This window comes from Micrasema longulum, unplaced genomic scaffold (assembly GCF_059751315.1).
Source record: "Micrasema longulum isolate JH-2025_06_02 unplaced genomic scaffold, ASM5975131v1 h1tg001338l, whole genome shotgun sequence".
Lineage (NCBI taxonomy): Eukaryota > Metazoa > Arthropoda > Insecta > Trichoptera > Brachycentridae > Micrasema > Micrasema longulum.
Genome location: NW_028278524.1, coordinates 319,624 through 341,244, shown reverse-complemented (window position 1 = coordinate 341,244; position 21,621 = coordinate 319,624). Strand labels below are relative to the sequence as shown.

General features: G+C 31.8%; 1 protein-coding gene and 2 long non-coding RNA genes across 5 annotated transcripts in view; 2 read left to right on the top strand and 1 right to left on the bottom strand.

The window, feature by feature from the left end:
* The window catches only part of LOC148275834 (popeye domain-containing protein 1-like), a 130,483-nt gene that overhangs the window by 13,962 nt on the left and 94,900 nt on the right, over window positions 1–21,621 (top strand). The gene's annotated exons all lie outside the window — the stretch shown is intronic.
* On the top strand, window positions 14,826–17,623 carry LOC148275836 (uncharacterized). Its single transcript, XR_015823931.1, has 4 exons — window positions 14,826–15,040; window positions 15,167–15,211; window positions 15,629–15,682; window positions 15,786–17,623. It is a non-coding gene; the product is annotated as an uncharacterized LOC148275836 (long non-coding RNA).
* LOC148275835 (uncharacterized) lies at window positions 17,950–18,733 on the bottom strand. The gene is made up of 2 exons (XR_015823932.1): window positions 18,595–18,733; window positions 17,950–18,266 (listed from the first exon to the last, which is right to left on the bottom strand). It is a non-coding gene; the product is annotated as an uncharacterized LOC148275835 (long non-coding RNA).

Genomic DNA, 21,621 nt, shown 5'->3' with positions numbered 1-21,621 from the left:
GTATTTTTCATAACTCCCTTCCATATCCTCTCTTTTCCATCTGCTGAAAAACCTCCTAATGAGAACATTACAACAAAGATGAAGAACATTTTAGAGAACGTAATATAGAAGTCTAGGCATCTACAGGGCTTGTGACCTGTCATTGGCTGGTTTAAGTGGCCACTTTAGACACTGTGTAACATTTACCATTCTGCCTATATTTGAACATCTATTTTCCGTCAATTCTTTCATCAGCATTAACAGCTTTCTTGGGAGTTGAATCCAGTCCTTGTCCACAAAAATTTGGACAAACTCAAAATATTGTTGTCTAAAAGAGAAGCTTAAAGGGTCATTAATTTTTAAATGGTTGTTTATAAATAAAAATATCCTTTCTGCCTACTTCTACGGGGAAACGGCGTGATGATTCGTCTGTTTGTTTTTACTATAGTAAATTGGTATATAAATGTTCGAATTGTATGTATATCATACTTTCTGAAACGAGAGATGCTTTCAGAAGATTTAATATTAAGCCGAATAATTGTCAATTGCCTGAAATTTATGACAAATATTGTCTATGTGTAAAACGATAAATTACCGGCTCAGAGCGCTTCAATTTTTACGTCGTCAGAATCCTGCCGTGTCTGGTACCAAGTTGAGTAATTAATAATGACTTGGAAATGGAAGCACCTGCTCAGATTGTTAGCTCTGTGAAGCGTACCGAAACATTAGCAAATAATGATGACAATGAACGAATGAACAGTGAACAGTGAACAGCCTTGACACGACCGTGAATTATTGTACAAAGTGTCTATTGTGTAATAATGGATATTTCGTTCAGGAAATTTGCCTAATTTTGGATGTACATAACTAATGCATTATTCTGTCTTCGTATTTACTTACATTTATTCACACAAAATCACGTAATGTCACTATGCTGTGCTCCTACATACTTACATACAACACTCGTGGGTAATCTTTACACAATAATAAGAAAATATTTAACTCTCTTGCGTTTGTATTTTTTACGGTTTTTTGCTGATATGGGCACTTGCAACACTTGACACTTTCAACACCAGTAGCTCAATCACAAATAACTTTCGACGTGTTTAAAAACATGCTAAGCATTTGAGCGATCACAATCAACAATAATGAACATGCTTAAGTTATCGCAGTCATAAGTCAACGCGCGTGTAATCTCTAAGTCAACGCTCGTGTCGGTTTGTTTTTTGTTTTCCTCGTAAATAAATACAATCCATTGGCGAAAAATCGGCGTTTACTATAAAAAAAAACATATTGCATTTGCAAAATAGTAAGAAGTATCTAACACAAAAAGCGAAAAATAAATTACTATGGCGACTGCTTTTCTTGATATTTGGCTTCCAACCGCCGGCTTAATGCAATAAATAGCACAATAAATAATAAATAAATAAATAAAAATAGCAGCTTTTTGATATTTTCTATATTTACACCGGTGAAATTGAAATATGTGATTGCTCAGCAGGATTATATGTCCCGAAACGTAAATGGTGAGAAATTGTTATCACGTCGATAGTTATTTGTTTATTGTGCTACAGGTGCCAGGCCTGCCAACGCACCAACGCAACACGTCACCAACAAATGATAAACTAAATTCGGACTCTTCGCCTGGCGCTGATTTCAGTTGTTTCGACACGACGCGACGTTGTTAACGACTTTCTCAACATTTAACGTATAAATTCGTAAATCACAGTTAGGTTCAGCCAGTATTGTCGACATCCGTTTTATTATATTTTACCTTTATAGTCAATTAAATTAATAATAAACTCCACATAAAAATTTTTAGAACGAATAAAATTTTAAAAAATTAAATATCAAAAAAATCAAACGGCTGCTTACTTCTGCAGGGGTGAAACGAGGAGAGTATGTCACATCTGAAACCACGATGATCAGTATGAGCAAGAAGACATATTGGCACGTTGAAATATTTTTTTAGAACGAATAAAATTTAAAATAAATAAATATCAAATTTGCCACATTTTTACTGTGTTTTTACTACATTTTTTGCCATGTTTTTACTCCATTTTTTACTTTGTTTTTCACTTTGTCCTCTATCTTTATAACTGTTTCTATATATTGATTACTGTTTTTTTTTATTTTTGACTGTCTTAGAACGGGGTAAATAACCCTAGGAAGCAGTCAAAGCAACTTTTTATAAATTATAATTTTGTGTATGTAATATAATATGATAATAAATAAATAAATAAATATGTATATTTTTAATGTCGCTGAACTTCCTCATTGAACAACTTAAATAAGTATTTGTTAATGGTATTTTAATTCAATTATGATTTGACTATGCAAACGCTGATAATTCCATTACTAGACTGTACCAGGTAGCATGTAGCAGGTACACACTGCACAGTACCCGGGGCCGCAAGTAATATCGCCCCGTGGGGGTGCACAAGGCACAAGACACAAGACACACAAGACTCATACTATGAATAATATTACCCAAAGAGGATGCTCTCGTATAGATCCGTATTCTGTGCTGTATGTAGGCACACCGGGGCCTCGATTATGATGGGAAGATAAAGACGTCATACCTTCACCTTGACGGTATAGTTGAAGATAAAATCCCTCTAGCGATCACAAAGATATACTACCGACCCCCCACCTTCAAGTTTTGGGTAGGTACATCGTTATGAAACAAAGGGAAGCGTACGTCACGGTACACATAACTACGCTCTAAAATGACAGTTAATGACAAAAGTCTCCCAACCGACTACAAAGATATACTACCGATACCCCCACCATCAAGTTTTGATGTAAGTACATCGTCTTATACCGACGGGTCTAGAACCCCTCGATACGTTTATCTACGCATTAAAAGTGTCAAAAAATTTTGTTCCACCGAGCAATTTTTCCTTTAACTATGATTAATTAAATTTTTTAATCGTTTTGAGGTTGGCACTTTTTTTCTTAAAAGCCTATTAAAAATATGAGAGAGAAATAAGTAAGTTTTGAAGTCGAATTAAATTCCGACATAACAGTCACTTTCATAAAACAAACGCCTAGATGTGAAAATAATGTCGCTAGGTTTTGTCATATTAACAAATAAGAGTATCTAGGCGTCAGACACAGATTATATTTATTATTTATTTATTTATTTATTTATTTATTTATACTTTTACATTGTTTGTATTCTTGTTTTATACATAATAATGTTCCCTCACTGGGGTGTCCCGTACCGAGGGAAACATGCCTCAGAAATATGCGTCAGAAAGGTACCACTCTGAAAAATTAATTTAGTTATTATATTTTTTCCATCTGTTTTACTATCTTTTCGAGTGTATGTATCGAAACGTTATAGGAGCCGGCTTTGTAGTCGATGGTAGATACATACAGACGATCGTTAAGCGTACCGTCTAAGTGATTTCCAAAAGTCATGCAAAATTCATGTTCAAGCGAGCATTTTTTGCTTGAATTGGGATTTATTGGAGTTTATAATCGCTTTGAAGTGAGCACTTTTTTATTACAGAAGCCTATTTAAAATATAAATAAGAACTATTTTTTATGTTAATGACGTAAGGAACGCGGACTAATTGTTTGCGGTCATTCATTGGCTTCAATATGTTTCTTTTTTGGGTGATACCGTGTGTGTTGGATTTTTTCCGACGTTTCGGCTACCATTGCAGGAGCCATCTTTCGGGTAAACTGAGTATTTTGTAGAAAAAAGTGTGTTTAAGTACTAGTAATTTGTACAGTGTTGCCGTCGGCAGTAGGCACATTTTCACTCATTTTTGTAGTATGTAGTGCTGGGAACCATGTTGGGTTTAATTTAAACCCGTCGTCTTTGTTTATGTTATTCGGGTGTCTGTGTATTTCAATTGCCTCTTTTATTATTCGTGCACTGTAATTACTGGGTTTATGCAAAATTTTCGGTTCAAAGGCGAAAAAATGTCCGGTGTCTATAAAGTGTTCCGCTATTGCAGATTTGTCAGGATGCCCAAGTTTACACGCTCTTTTGTGTTCGTCAATCCTTTTCTTTGCTGTGCACCCTGTTTGTCCCATGTACTCTTTATCACATCCTTGGCAACTTTCTTATCTTTCTTTCGGACTCAATAAATGTTTCTTTATTTTTCCCACAGTCCCAAATGCTGTTCCAATATTATGTTTCTTCAGCACTTTGGCTATCCTGTATAACTGCTTAATAACATTCTGTACATATGGTAGGTTTGCAGTTCCTCTGGTAATATCTTCTTCCTTCTTCTTCTTTGTAGCTTGTAGCTTCTTTGTAGCTTATTAAATCGCAATCAGTAATACTGATATAAAAAAAATGATAAAGATAAATATTTTGTACTTACAAATAAAAAGAAAAGAAAAGAATGGCACCTTGCATGAAAAAACACAGGTCCATAAAAAAAGTACAAACGGAAAAACTAATAACATAGAATTTTTTTTTTTTTATAAAAATAAGTATTTTCGTTCTTATAATTTACACAAATATTTCATTTTGAGGGCAATTTTCAACGAGTTGTAAATAACTCACTATTAGAAAATGGGAATCAAGTTCGGGTAGAGTGGCATTCGAACCACGGACCTTTGATCTGTGAGTCCGAGACACTAGCCACGGGACCACAACCCGATTCAAGTTTGAGACGTACGTATAATTATTTTAAATATAGTGCATTGGATTCCTTTGAAATAATAATGACAAAGAAAATGAAAGATTAGAAGTGTAACAAGCGCACGCTTAAAGAAACACTTGAATTGTAATTTTGTACCTGTCATGTAAAAGCCTTATATAAGGGCGTATATAATAAATAAAATTAAAATTAAATAGTGAACGCTTTCAACTATATATATATATTGTCTTCAAAGTGCTCATTGTAATTGCCCAATACTGGATAGGACAGACAATGTCAAATACTTAGGAGTTATTATTGATATAAATTTAAAGTGGAAACAGCAGATTGAAAATGTTACTAATAAACTTAAGAAATTAACGTATTTATTCAAAACAATTCGAAATATAATTAATGTACAGGAACTTTTAAAGATTTATTTTGCATTGTGCCAATCAATTTTGGAGTACGGTATAATCGGTTGGGGTGGTGCGAGTGACACAGTTTTAAATAGTGTATTTGTTGCACAAAAATCCATCATTAAAATAATACTCAGAGTCCCGATACAGACATCTACTGAAGAAATATTCCATAAATCACAACTTATGACACCAAAACAATTATACGCTAAAACAATACTCACTTATAGATTCAAACACTACTCTTACTCAAATGAAAGACATAACCCCCACAATACATCACATACAAATAATATAATCACTAGATCCTCAACACATAAACAACTTAAACAAATACAAACTAATACCACTTTCAGACAAAGGGATTTTGGGTATTATTCAATTAAAATCTATAACCTACTTCCACTATCTATTAAAGCAATTAGTAATGAGAAAATGTTTAAAAAGGCTATAAAAAAATGGATAGTGGAGCTAGGTAGAAGTAAAATGGATTGTCTCATTCGCCCATACCAATGCTGAATCAACTGCTCCACAACTGTATGGCTTATGTTAGGTTTTTGTTGTTTTCATTGTTTGTTTTGTAATATAAATAATATAGATGTATATAAATACCTTGTTTTTAAAACTGTCTGAATATTTGTTAATTATGTTTGTTTTTTAAGTGAGTCTTCTTTGTTTATTCTCAAATGTAATAAAAAAAAAACTAAATTGTTAAGTGTCCTCGGCACGGGAAACCCCAGTGAGGTCACATTATTTTTATTATTAATTTATAGTTTGTAAGCGAAAAATATGAATAAAAAAAAAAAAAAATATATATATATATATATATATATATATATACGTTATATACAGATGGTTAAAGAACAATTGAAATAAATACATTTTTAATTAAATATTTATCCCAAAAAACACATTTCAGATGACAGTAGCGAAATCAACTAAAAAAAACAAAAATATTTATATCTCAGAAACGGTCACAATTTACTATACACAATTGCCTTTTTTTTAGTCCTTGGTGTGTTCCACCCCCTACATTTTTTTACGTCAAGTATTTGGCCTCCTGTACATTAGAGAACTATTTATGTGCTGTTTATTAAGCGGAAATAGCAAACTGATTTGAAGTATGCGCCTACCGCATATCAAATTTACGTAACATCCCGTTTAAGCCATTTTTGAAATGCATGGCAAAATATTATAGAAAACAGAAATATAATGCAAATGTAGGTCCGTGTAGCGTGGCTTTTCCATTTTCCACTTCCTGCCTCCGCCATTGGTGGGAGGACTTCCTTCCCGCGACACATGCATCATATCCAGTGCTTACTTACATAATACTTATGTCACTATATACATTCTACTTTAGTAGTACTTTTTATGGAACTCCTGTGTTCACTATAAAATTTCCAATAGGTCGAACGGGATCAGAACCTAATGTTGACCTACATGTAAACCTTTTACAGTAAATATTCACACGTAACGATGACTATTCTTTTTTATAAATAATTATTTACGTTCTTATGATCAAACCCAAATATTTCTTTTTTGGGGTCATTTTTAACGAGATGTAAAAAACTCACTATCAGAATATAAGAATCAAGTTGGCGTGAGGTAGGGTGCGAGTCTCGAACCTGTGATCTGTGAGTCCGCAACAGAAGCCACGGGACCACAACCCGATTTTATTTGTTTTTTTTTACTTTTCGTTCTTCGATGAATTTCGAATTAAGTGGTTTAAACTAAACTAAAAAGCAATTTTAGGCCATAATTTCAGCAAAAAAGAGTTTTATTTCGTACTTTAATATTTTAATACCACCGTGTCAACCGCGCTAAATTTGTTATAAAACCGTCACATTGCATAAAAAATAAACATGGATTGGTTTGTTAGAATTGCTTCCACAGAGATACTAAAGATCTCAATTTGCGCATGCGCGGACTCGTGAATTCAGCACTGAGCAACCGTCTTAAAGGAATCAAAAGACTTACGCAGCTCAATATTCCAGAAATAGACGGAGCGCAGTGTATTTTACTACAGTCCGCGCATAATTTTTTACGATACTTAAGTATATCTTAAAGAAAATAATAAAGCGAAAACTCATGCACTGTTTTACACACCAGCTAATACGGCTTCTGTGTATAATATGGATCTATTTTTCTGTACATATCGGCAGTTTAGCAGCTATATGCTTTCTATTCATTAACTTCTAACTTATATTTACTGTCTGCATTACGTAATGGGTTAAACAGCCCTTAAAGTAATGCAGTTTAATATTCTTTTAACAAAAAAAGCACACCAAACTTCCTCATTTAATCGGCATTCACTTCGTAACACTACGTTATAAATTATTATTATTATTTAATTTTTTTAAGAAAGAGATAAATACTTGAGTTCTTATTATTTACTCAAATATTATTTTTTACTAAAAACATTAAATTTGTTAAAACTTAACGATAGAAGGAAAATTATAGTCCTTTTAAATTTATTCAAAATTGTAAATTCAATATGGGATTGTCCTGAACTGTTATCTCTCATCAACTTCAGGGTGCCTGGAAGAATGACTAGACAGGTGCCACCGTTTTGTAGCAACAATTCACGGACAGTGTACACTTGTAATGCAGTATTAAATAGACTTCATGAACTCGGCAATAGTTATTCCCACGTATCTGATATATTTAGTGTAGGGTATTGTTCCTATAGAACAAACCTTTTGAACTTTTTCAAAGATGGTGAATGGTAATTATATTTATTTATTCATGCATTTTATATACAGTTTTTTGTTCACTTTGCCTAGCTGTGTGAAACAGTACTTATGATTTTTTTGCTGTTTTACTGTAGAATGTTTTATTATTTAAACTTTCTACTGAATATGCTGTATAATTTTTAGGTTATTTTTTAAAATATAAATCTTGTATAATTTTTGGTTTGATTTTACTTTTTTTTATAAATCTTGTGTTTAAAATTCAGGTTTTTGAAAAAAAAGGAAAAAAATATTAAGCCAAATATGTTAATATTATAAATGTTTGTAAAAGGCAGATTTGCCGTTTATGTTAATAAAATAAAATATTTAAATTTTCAAACCATTTCCTAAAAGTCGTAAATAACGGATTTTGAACATTACTGGAAAAATGGAAATCGAGTTGTGGTAGAGTAGGATTTGAACCTGGGACCTTAGGTCCGTGAGTCCACAATACTACCACGGGACCACAGCCCGGTATGAAAATAAATATCACCCGTCGATGGGAGGAGTTCTCTCCCGAAACTGTAGTGTTCTTGTAAAATAATAAAATTGTGTAACACTAATAACAATGTTTTATTTTCATCATTCAATACGGAAATTCTGTATAAATTATTTATAGTTCACACAGTAGACACTATTTATAAAATAAATTCCACTATACAAATTTATAAAGAAGAAAAAATAAAAGAATTTGAGATGAATAAAGTCACTCAGATACCAAAATAATATTAAAATCCTTAAATTCCACACAAGTCATGGTCAAAATAGCTTTGTTTTCAAAGGTGTCAAAAATTACAATAATCTCCCAAATGAACTAAACACTATAAAAACTTAAATATCAATTAATAAATTTAAAGTAAATTTAAAGAAATTTTTTGAACAAGTGTAAAAACTGCTTTCAATTTTAATGAGTATGAATGTATAATTATTTTCAATTTTTCTTCTTATTTACTCGTATATTCAAAATCATATAAATTCTAATAAATATATAAATAAAACAGTGTAAGTCACTCTCCAAGCACAAGAGTGGTACCCGAATGCAGGGACAAAACTTAAGGTGAGGAAAGTACATTCTAATCTCATATGCAGAGAATAACCTGAAGGTGAAGACAATAGAATGTACTGACCTCACCTTAAGGTTTGTCCCCGCATACGGGTATTAGTCTCTTTTTTTGGAGAGTTACAGTTATAACATTTACTATAGTCCTTGAAATATAGCTTGATTAGAATAACAGTTGTCAGCAAAAGTGACGACATAACTTTGTAGTGGTGTCTAGGAGTGATTAATATTGACACACGAAAAATCATCCCTATCTGGCGTGTTAATTAATATTTTGATCCAATGCTTGACATATAAATCAACATTAATACATAAAATCAGCTCTAAAACTATATATATAAAAAAATAATCCATAAAAAAAAATAAAAGTGGAATAAAACCATAAAGTATGTTTATTATTATAATTAAAATGCAGTTCCACCAAGAAATGTCAGTAGAAAAACTCTATATATTTAAAACTAAAATAAACCTAAGTATTAACGACGTTCTTACAAGGTTACATCATTTTGAAAAAACGTTAGAAATGGGACAAATTGATTAATATAAATTGATCGAATAAAAAAAATATTCGTTTGATGTTGTTCATGAAAAAAGTATAAATGTCTTATTTTTGGTGAATAATCGTCTTAAACACACTATAATATGCTTGTTTTTGCGTTTTTATATCAATTTTCGGAATCAGAGTTTCATGTTTGCATGAAAAAACTGATAAAATGGATTTGATCGGTACATGATCAGTGTTCAGTAATTTCCCATCACTATTGACATTAGTTTGGCAGCTGGCATTCTAATCAAGCTAAATTTTAAGGACTTTAGATGTCAAAAAGTATATTTGTATAGATTAAAATTAACACGTACCACTTATGAAATATATTGATTAATAATAGTCTATATTCAAATACCTATTCATCAAACCGCTCCCCGACCGCATATCCTAACAAGTCTCCAAATCAATGCGTCACGCAACGTCTTAGTGTAACTTGTTGTGCCGTCTACGTGTCTACGCATGCGAGATAGGGGGTTATAAGTTATAATCATGGCAAATCAAGTGGGTGTTTTGAGTTAAGTATGCTCAAAAGCCCCGTTTATTTTCTCTAACTCAGCCGGACCGATGGTTAACTCAATTATGTAGGTAGAATGGCGAATGGCCGCCGAATCATATTTTGGTTAGAGGAAATGCCTTATTTATTGTTAGGCTTGTGGGTTTCTTTAGATTGATTTGTTTATTGCTAAATGCGTCATGTTATTTCCGTTCTTAAACTTTTTGCACATTTTTATTTACTTAAATTTAGTGTTGTGAACACAGTGCTATATTCCAGTGATATTATTACTAAAAACATAAAACCTAACAGCACCAATTACGTACACAACACAATATATAATACAATTTCTGAACAGGACAACAAAATGTGACGAGAATATGTATAAAACGTGGCTTCATTTGTGTCGGTATCTTCCATTGAGGTGACTTATTTCACATGAAATTTAGTACATATAAAACGGCTCTTCTCCTGTATTTCATTGGTAATAGTTCTAGATAACTATTTGTTAAAAATTGTTTAAACTTCTCTATTAGTGTTTTTTTTTTTGTTTCTTTTATTGAATTTATTTATAAGTACAAAATATTTCTCTAAATCATTTTTTTCTTACATCATTATATATTATCATTTAATTTTATTCCAAATTGTTTTCTTAGTTTTTTTTATTTTTTTAACTGGTTCAAAGTATTTCTAATACCAAATTATCATTTTTATCGATAATTCTTTAATTGGTCATAATTTTTTTTTTTTATATAGTTGATCTTTTTTAGACTTTCTTAATTTGTTCATTGATAATATTGTTTTAAATGCTCTGTATTACTTATAATTATGCTTACATGTATGTATATTCAATTGTATTTGTTAATAATATGTTAAAGGCACTAAGTGCCGTTTATTTCAATAAAATAAAATAACTAGAGTAAACATTAGCGTTCAAAATTCCCTCAACCTGCGGCTAATTGGTATATGTTTGATAGAAAGCGAGCGTTCGCCAGCTACTTTTCTCCTCGAAATTACTAAAATGCCTATATGTACACTAAGATACTGCACAAATCGATCTGGAAAAGCGATGGTATAACTTTTCACCGGCAAGTAATGTTCTTACCTTAATCAATATTTGTTTAAAATAGCTATTTTAATGTCAAGAAACGTCTTATTAATATGTTACGATTCGCGAATTATCTCCTGTCTCCGTCCCGCTCAGTTAGTCAGGCGTAAAGCAAAACGACAAACAAAGGTGACGCGTATGTGGAATGGGGCGACATACTGAATAGAACTTACAGTAGACCGATGTAAACAGTTCGTGCTTTTTACTGTACTACTTGTTTTGCTTGTCAAAGTCGACGCACGTGAGGATATTTGCTATCTCTGCTGGTCAATCCCTGTCCTTTGGGGACGACTTTTTAGCTCGGATTTTATCTCTATATATTGTATCTCAATGGTATCTCATAGTTTTTAATAATGAGTATGGTTTATGAAGTGATTTTTGTAAAATGTGGTGTTTGTTTTATATCCATTTTTTCTAAAAGAGGCTAAATAAATCACTGATACAGTTTAAAGTAGGTTTTTGAGGTCTTGTATTAGCATGGAAGGAACAGATAAACACATTCTTAAAAAAATGCATACTGCAAATAAATCATGTTTTCGTAATATCAGCATATGTTAATTTGGTTATTCTTTTATTTTTCTTTTCTTTTTATTTCATAGTCATGTCATACCATATATATATATGCTATAAACTTTTTAATAATTAAAAAAGGAATGGCTCACGCTCAGACGCTGAAGTCTTTGTGGGCATTTTTTTCCAATTCATGTTATAGCTTTATTTTAAGATGTATTTTTCTAATGTGTATTTTCGTAATTATATTTCTATGTAAATAATATATGTATGGAAAAATAAACAATTGAAAAAAGAAAAAAAAGATGCTAAATATTATTATTGTAAATGAGACTCAGCTTCCGTTTGTAGCAGAGAGCTGAGTCGCTAAATAAGTCAAGATCGTACATCTTCTCAAATTTAAAAAAATTACCAATTGCTTTTCCTGATACAGTTTTTTTTTTAAAACACATTTGCAACATACACTTATAAGTAAATTTTGGTGTCGCTTCGCGATGAAGTTGGTTGTAGTCTGTAGTATTGTCCGATGTAAAAAGGCTAAGATAAAACCATATGCGAGAACTTATTAAAGTACCTATTATATGCTCCAAACAGTGAGCGGACAAGAAATGATGACGATGATAATTGATTTTAGAAGTTTCTTACGATATTGATGGATGTGCCTCGCTTTGCAAATACAAAATTCCATCCGTTATCAAAAATTCGTTTACGATCCGCGTCAAGTGCTGACTTCGATCCACAAAAAGTCCATTTGCCAATATTTTTGAAATTTCTGGACGTTTGCCAGGAGGATAAAGTACACATATTGTTCCGTATTGAGTATTTAGTATTCACTGTCCGCACATAGCCGGAATTCATTCGGACTAATGGAGTAATAGGGTTATTAAATCGAATTTAAATCCAATAAAGGTTTCAAATTTCTAACTTCACAAAAACCAACTGACGGAAGTGTTGAATATTGCCATGGGTCATCATTATTTATAAAATTTAATTAGTGGACGACCGAAACAAGATTTTTAGCCGAAACCGAATTTTGATTTCTGTTCTCGTTTCGGCCGAAACCGAACCAAAATTAAAGCTTATTTAAATAAGTTAATAATCACTCGAAAACTCCCAAAATTATGTGTTTTCATTGTTAAACCCATAGAATTAAGAATTGTCCAGAAGGAGCGTAGAATCATATTTAAATACATCGGACTGTGTCCAAAAATCCCTATGGTTGCGCGAGTGATTGATGGGATTGAGTGATTTGTGGCTGGATGGACCGCTGTTGATAAAGGTTCACCTATCCTCTACCCATCCTGTAATTTCCCAACTTCCAATGTTTGTTTATTCTCCTCGTCTCTATGGCCATGGATAGCTACGGTTGCTATGAGAACAATTTTCCATATCCATAGCAACCAACATCAACAATCACTTTTTTTTCTCCTTAATATTTTTTTTTCTTGATAATTTTTGTTCTGTTAACAACCGCATGCAACTTATTTTATCTGCCGGCATCCGCTCGCTTTTTAATCATCTGCCCGCATCCGCACACCTTTACATTTTCTGACCGCCACCGCTGAAAAGGGGAAACACTACCCAGAAGCCAGGACTTATAGCATCCGGATTCCTGTCTCTGATTCCCTTTCCTGACTTCCTAAATGAAGGATTTTTGTGGTTTGTTTGGCCGCACACTATTCCTTTCCGCATCTGCAATCATCGCGCAAACGCAAATTTATAATCCCCACCCTACCCCACTTTGCCCCACTTTCGCCGCGCGCATGCGTGAAGTCGCCGAGTAATGTTGCCAGATCGCGAAAAATATAATCATTACACAAATGTAAGATTATATATATATATTTTAGCAATTTGTTAGTTAAAACAAACACATAACATTTATCATGTTTTGTTTTATAATGAAAATATTATAAAAAACCTACAATATGTTCCATATACCCGTTTTTGAACGGTTTGGGTAGGTAAGCAATATACCGCCTTAAGGTAGTGGTCGGCAAACTCATTAGTTAAAAGAGCCAAGATCAGCAGTTACACAGATAAAATTTCCTTTGAGAGCCAAATTCCTTACTGTTTTCAACTTTTTCTTCTGTAATGGCAACGTACCTTAAGGCTGTAGTCTGGTAAAACGAACGCAAAATTAGGAAATCATACGATTTTGCCATTTTAAAACGAATATTTGTCAAAAATCGCGCAATAAAAAAAATTAAAAATTATGTATGAGATAAAAACAATACTTTTTATAGGTATTTCTATCAAAAAATGTACTTCAAAGTTTCATATAACTAAAATATAATTACTTTTAGACCGGCAGATTACGCCATTTCAAATTTAGAATAAGCTTATTAATCTGGGATCTCAATAAAGACTAAGTATTGAACTATTTTTTTTTTAAATGATTTAAAGATAATAAATTTAAAAAGGAGATGGCCGCGGCAGAATTTTATTTTTTTGTTTTCGAAAAGAAATATAAGCATTTTAAAGCACATAAATTTTTGTAAAATTTTCCTTTATTTCTACGTAAATTATGCAATCAGTAACACCATAAAAAAATTAAAAATATTGAAATAGTTTAGTTAAATCCTTTTTTTATAGAACTGTATTTTTTTTAAATTTATTTTTTTATTTATATATAATTACTTTCAGACCGGCAGATTACGCAATTTCAAAATTTAGACTAAGCTTATTAATCTGGGATCTCAATAAAGACTAAGTATTGAACTTAAATTTTTAATAATGATTTGAAGATAATAAATTTAAAAAGGAGATGGCCGCGGCAGAATCTTATTTTTTTGTTTTTGAAAAGAAATATAAGCATTTTAAATCACATAAATTTTTCCTTTATTTCTACGTAAAATTATGCAATCAGTAATACCATAAAAAAATTTTAAATATTGAAATAGTTTAGTTAAAACCTTTTTTTATAGAACTGTATTTTTTTTTTTTTTTTCAATACGATAATTCTAGTTGTAATATTCAATTTTAAACAATGTCTTATTTGGGTTTTTATTACATTCAGATCGGCCCTCAGAGCGGCCGCAGACGGACGTGTTTTCTGTGCTCAAAATTTTAATGCCTTTTTCAAAACAAAATTTAGTTCGAAACATATATTTTTTGTGTTCCTTCTAACACAATTTAAACCAGGATCAAAACCAAGTTATTTTTTTAATGAATAGTTTGTTCGAATTTGATAAATCATTCAAAAATGTAATTTCACGTCATATTCAAATAACAATTAACGGCGTCATTTTACTCGTACACAAAAACGGTCAAATTGCACATTTATCTAGGACATACCAGCACTCGGTAGGTACTATGTACAAAGTGTACACTAAACAGCCATATAATTATTACAATGTCGCGAACGCAGCCAACTTCATTGTGATGGTTTGACGTTTTGCTTAGCCGGCCGCTGACTAATAATATTTTCTATCAATCAGAATTACTTTATTATAGAAATCAAAGACGAGTGATACTTTAATCCATAAATTTGGAATATTTAGTGACCGATTTTATCATAACAATGCCGAAAAAACCAACGAAAAAACCAAACGAAAACTAAATCAATCCCAATTTCCAAAGGAGAAATGCAATGTAAGTTGGATTTGATTAATTTATTAGTATTAAAATTTAGAATACAAAGGACAGACATTTGATTTACATAAATCATTGTATCACCATTACAAATAAATGTAACAGTTTATTATTTGCTTATTTTAGGATTCAAAAAAGCTCAAATTAACTAAGGCCTGTGGAGAATACACTGTAAGTTATTGTCTTATTTACTTAGATAAATAAAATTCCTACAACATTTTACAAAACAATACTAAATGTACAAATAAGTTTGAATTTGGTAATGTATCCCTAAATAAAACACGTTTATTGGATTTTTATTTTACTTTATTTGTTTAAAAAGACCAGAGTTTATATTGTGACGCACTCCGTCGTTTGAAAATGTCCTAACAAGACGAAACGCGTCACAGTATACGCTCTTATATATTTAAAAAAATAAAGTACAATAATTAATTAAGTAATAAAGTACAAAGAATTCTACCAATTGTCTGCATTCACAATAAAAAAATACAAATAATAATTATTATAACCCTTATTTTCTAAATATTGACTATCAATAAGTAGGGTTATATTTGCCTTTTGGGTAATATGCAAATTGAAATGTTTTAGGGTGTTCCAGCGAAATATCTTTCAACTGATATTCTAGAAGATGACGGTTGTCAGGTTAGTATTCATATCGAAGTAGGAATATTTTAAGTATTTACATTAAAATAGCTAATGAGATCTAAATTGGATTATGATTATTAATTAATCTGTATTATTTCAGGCGCAACAGCTAGTTCCAGAACTGCTAGCACAGCCATTACACCCCTTTAAGTTGGAAGGCAGGAGAGTTGTGGACATCCAGGAATTTTTCACTAAAATCCAGGAAATATTTTCTCATTCTTCCATGTTTGATTGCAAAGGAACGAATATGGTGATTGTGGATGAAAAGTTGCATGGCTTTAATTCTATATTAAATTTAAAATGTAATATGTGTGGATTATGTTTTTCTGTAAATTGTTGCAAGGACAGATCGAATGAAATGAGTTTAAATGAATCGTTTGTGTCTGGAATATCGAGTATCGGTTCTGGATATAGTGGTTTGCAAGAGTTGACTGCTGCTGTTGGAATTCCTTGCATGAGTAAATGGAAGTATTTGAAGATCAATAAGAAAGTGTGTGAATGGTGGGATACTGCGAAACTAAAAGTTATGGAGGAGGCAACGAAAGAAGAGGGACAACTGGCTACTGCGAATGGTGAAATTGATGAAAATGGTATACCAATGATAACTGTTGTGGCTGACGGGTGTTGGTCTAAGAGATCATACAAAACCAACTACTCGTCTAACTCGGGCGCAGCTTCTATAGTAGGGTTTCGTACGGGGAAAGTTCTATATATGGGTGTTTATAATAAATACTGTGTGATTTGTGCCAGAGCAACTAATAAGAATATTGAGGCACCAAAACATGAATGTTTTAAAAATTACTCAGGATCTTCAAGTGGTATGGAATCGGCGATCATTCTGAAAGAAATTTGATAGAAAGAAGAACGGTTTTACAATCAGATAGCGGGGAATGGTTAGAAAAGTGTAGAAATTTACTCACTGCGTCATGGTTTGGTAAAGTTTGTAAAAGAAGAATAGGAATTAGTTGTTCAGGGTTAGTTAAAAGTATGCCATATAGTAAATCGCTAAGTAATATTTTTTCTATTAAATATGGTCAGGATTATGAACTGACCGCATTAAACCAATTAAGCCTTCAAGAAAATATCAAATTTCAGAAGTGTGGGCTGTTTATTGATAGTGAATATTGTTTTCTAGGCGCCACACCAGATAACATTAGTACGGATCATAGCGGTATCATTATAGAAATAAAATGTCCATCGTCTGCTTCTAATATGACTATGACTGTTGAAACCGCCATCGACAGTGGTAAAATTAAGTTTTGGAAAAGAAATAGAAACCATACCGAGTATTATGTAAATCAGAATCACGATTGGTATTACCAAGTTCAAGGACAGTTGCATATTACTAAAAAAAATATGTCTTTTTGGAGTGTGGACCGGAGCCCAACATAAAATTAAAATCTTTTTATTTAAACTGTTTGCTTCCAGAGCTTGTTGACCCCCGAGTTACACGATCCATGCCTATCAGAGATCCACCAAATGTTCTCGAGGCTATCGAAAACAAAAAAGTTGCCCCCAATAAAGTCATAAATTGTTAAAAAAAAGCTGTTTAACGAAAACATCCCATCAACCAGTAAAAGTTAAATTATACTCACCAGTTTCAGAAAAATATTTACCTAAATCAGCTTAGAAATTCCGCCCTCTTTCAACTATGATGGTTTTTTTTTTTTTAATTTATGTAGATGTTGCTTTTATTATTTTTTTAATTTCTGTTTCCAGATACACAACTTTGATTGAACCTGTCCCCCCTAAATCAAGACCATTGTAACATGAAATATATTCTTAGTTCTTTTTCACAATGTATTTTTCATAAAATAACTAGCGATCTATTGTTATCAAAAATATTGGGATTCTTTACTGGTTCTTCCCAATAATATATATTTTTGAACCATTTGCACTTTAGTATTTTTTCAATAAAAATGAAATTTTCCTCCACAATTTGTTTATTTTTACTTACAAGCGGTCCCACGATCAATTCCTGGCAGGGTTAAGTGAAATATTTTTTTTATGTGTTTTTACGTTGCAATATTTAATTCTCCTTGGACTGGCACGGGACTGCAGGATTGATCATCTTACCTTCATGTTATATATTATTAAATACGCTGTATTTTGTTTTCAAATGCAATGCCTTATGCACCAATAGGTGATAGGGATGATGATATATCCAAAATTCTATTTACTTCGAAAAGGTTTAAAACACTTGTATATATTTTTAAAATATTTTACGTCACTCTCACATAGGTGTAAAAATAGAAATAAAACTATTATGTAAGTAATTTAGCATATTTATATTTTCTCAATGCATATTAAAATAATCGCTTACAGTATTTTGTCAATACAAGGTTTCCACTCTATGCACAAAACTCTTAAAATGCTTGAATTACCGTTTTAGTTTTTTTCATGTAAGATTATGTAGACATCCTTTTAGTATTTTCTGAGTGGAATACATGCTTTACTATATAGAACTTGATACACAACTCTTAGATAGGTGATTAAATGTGCTTTTATAGGTTTTTAGTGTAAAAGTTGGTAGGCACCCTTTTGACTTTATTCTTTTGCATTATTCTTTTGTCTGTTGCACCTGGAATGAAATGTATTTATAAATTTTACGTAGATTAAATGCAATGCTTACCTTAATTGATAGTTATCATGGTTTTGAACTTAAATAGTAACTAAGAAAATAAAATCAATTAAAATAATATACACAATACATTCTTAACCTATAAAAATATTTTTAGGTATTTGGCGAGTCTTTTATCATTATATGTTGTTAATTTTTTAGAATTTATCTACCATATTTTTACAATTTTATTACGAAATACATGATCAAGTGCAAATTCAAAAAAACTTATCAGTTTAAAGGAAAAATATTATAAAATGTCATACTGTCAAAAAATGTTTTTACTTACGTAATTTGATGAGATCAAATAATTTTTCTCTTGAAAACAATATTATGAAGTGCATTATTTTTTTGGCATTCACTTTAGTGACATGGTGCATTTTCATTAAAACATAACACTGTTATCTGTCAACTTCGAAAATACAAATATCCATAATTACCCAGAAGCCAGAAATCAACATATGTCACAGATTCTCCGATAGTTGTACAATTCTACATTATCTCTGCAGTACGCTAGTCAGGAGTGCTATTTATAGATTTTACCTATTAAATAATCACGCAAAAACTCTATCTATCTCTGTCTTTCTCATTTTGTCAAACAAAGTATGAAGAGTACGTAAAAATTGACGAACATACAATGTAACAGGATATTTTTTTTGATTGCTTTGTCTTGAAGCGGTATATTTTACGCATTCGGCGGCAAACCGTACGATTCAATTTACCGACTACAGCCTTAATAGTAAAACACGTGTATATGCAGCAGAAAATATGCGTATTCGCTCTCCATTTCAACTAGAAATTCTTTAAATTGGCGATGATAATAGCTTTAGCTAAAATTGTAATGACAATATTGATCATTAAAACCTGTATTCTGGAAATGTTTGCGCTCAAAGCGGTTCTTGTTGAATGATGCAATGCTAAAGACGTATCTCGTGATTAATTTTTGACTTTTTTATCGATTTTAACAATATTGTCCTGTTTAATACGATGTTTTTCCATGCATTTAATGACAGCATTTGCAATATTCTCGCCCTGTGTTGGAACTTTCAGTGGCTATAATCCTTAAAGTTCTTCTTTAGAACCGGTAGACGAACGCTGTGTGAGCCGCGGTCAAGTGGCTAAAGAGCCGCATGTGGCTCGCGAGCCGCAGTTTGCCGACCTCTGCCTTAAGGGAAAAAGCCCGCCCTTATGTATATAAAGATAATACTATAAAGTGGTTAAATAAGTAAATACCGCGATCGTGTTCTACAGATTCCATTAATTTGAACGCATAACGGAAACATAAGTTATAAGAATTGGTCTGATTTCAAGGGATTTCAGCAATACTGGTCGTTCCGATAGTATTTTACTTTATAAAAAAAGCGAAGTTCAAGAGAATATTAAATCGTTATAAATAATTACGTAATATGCCTATAAGAGGTTTTTTATATTTATTCTTTAGACATCAAACAGTCGTACAAAAAAAACAATAATCCCATATTAAAAATAAATTGACCAATTAAGTTATCATAAATTACATACACATCTACTTTTCATCATCATCACTCCCTTCTCGCACCTAATGGTGCATAGGGCACTGCATCGGTACACCAATCGCAGCGTATCTTGATTATTTTTGTTACGTGAAAGTAAGATGATCAGTCTTACGCTTCGGGTACCAGTCCAGGGACTATGAAATATTCTAGTGTGAAAACACCCTTTTAAATAAATATTCCATATCAACCATGTCGGAAATCGAACCCGAGACCTCTTGCATGGCAGGCTAACGCGCTGACCATTACACCATGAGGCCGACAATACTACTACTTATACAAAACAAAAATACAATCAAACAAAATACGAGTTATAAGCTTTAAGAAAAAGTATAGATATATATATATATAATAGGGTGTCCCAGAAAAATTGAAGCTTTATTTTTTCAATGCATACCCTCTAATTTTGTTTGAATGATGTCAAAACACTTATAAATAAAATTTCACGTAAATTGAATCACGGCAACCCGTGCCGACTTGCATCGGAACTTGTCAGAACTTACATAGTACGGCGCGCGCGAACTAAGTGTTAATGTGCTTGTTATATCGTGTTTGTTTTTATTAGTGAACTCATTGCTTTCGTTGTGTCAACATGTCTGTGGAGTTACGCAGTTCTAAAAACGAAATATTTTTGGTTGGGGATATAAAACATCAAATTACAGGTTCTAAACTTCCCTCTAATGGACAAGTGCTGGCGGTTTTATTTTTTAATATTCGCAAAGTCAATTTAAGCGTCAATGAAAGTGCAAATCTTACTATTCGTGAGTGCATAATTTATTAGGAAACGGCACGTATACCGACTAAATCTTTACCTAACTGTGTTAAGAAACTTGTAGCTTTATACCAAGATTGGAGAAATTTGCAAAAAGATGCAAACAAAACTGAAGATGTGTTTGAGCAGCGTCGACAAGATTTTGTTACAAATACAAAAAAATTGTTTGATATTGCACATGCCGATGCGCTTCAATTAATAAAGATAAATGAAGATAAGATTTTCTTAAAGAGAGCCAGGACGACCCGGTCATTTAGCTGGAGTGGACAAAAAATTGACAGAAAAGGAGGAAAAGGCGAGTCTTAGAAATATCCTGGAGCAAAAGCGGCTGGCCACTTATTTGGCATCCATAACACCCTCTACGTCTTCTCATGAGCCTTTAAATAATTAATATGTATAATACATAATAAAAATGATACAATAATCAAAGTACCATTGTTTTATTTACAAAATAAATATTAAGTTAAAATATTCCCCTATGGTTTCCATGCAAACTTTTATATTCAAAGTTTGACATCAAGTCGGCACGGGTTATCGCTATCCGATTTTAATAATATATATTATTTCAGTTATTAAGGTCAAATGGAACAAAATAAGAGTGTATGCGTGTCTCAATCTGTAAAAAAAATTGCCTTTATAGTCTGGGACACCCTAATATATAATATATATTTTTAATGGAATGTATAAATCTTTTCTATGAATGATTGCTACTACTAAAGATGCCTATTTCTTGACAAGAGTTAAATGAATTATTGTTAAAAAATATGTCCTAGCTTTAATTTTCTTTATTATAATTTTATTAAATTGTGCCTGTATGCATTATAAATATTTGTGTTTGCACTTTTTTTAATGAACTAAGTCCGTTAATAAATTAATAAATAAAAAATATATAGTATATACAGGCACCTCTAATGAATGAATTGTGCGCATAATTATTTTTGCACTTAGGTACGTGGAAAAATGAAATTAGTCTAGTACGATGAAGAGTTATTATTAAGATTTTTTAAACCTC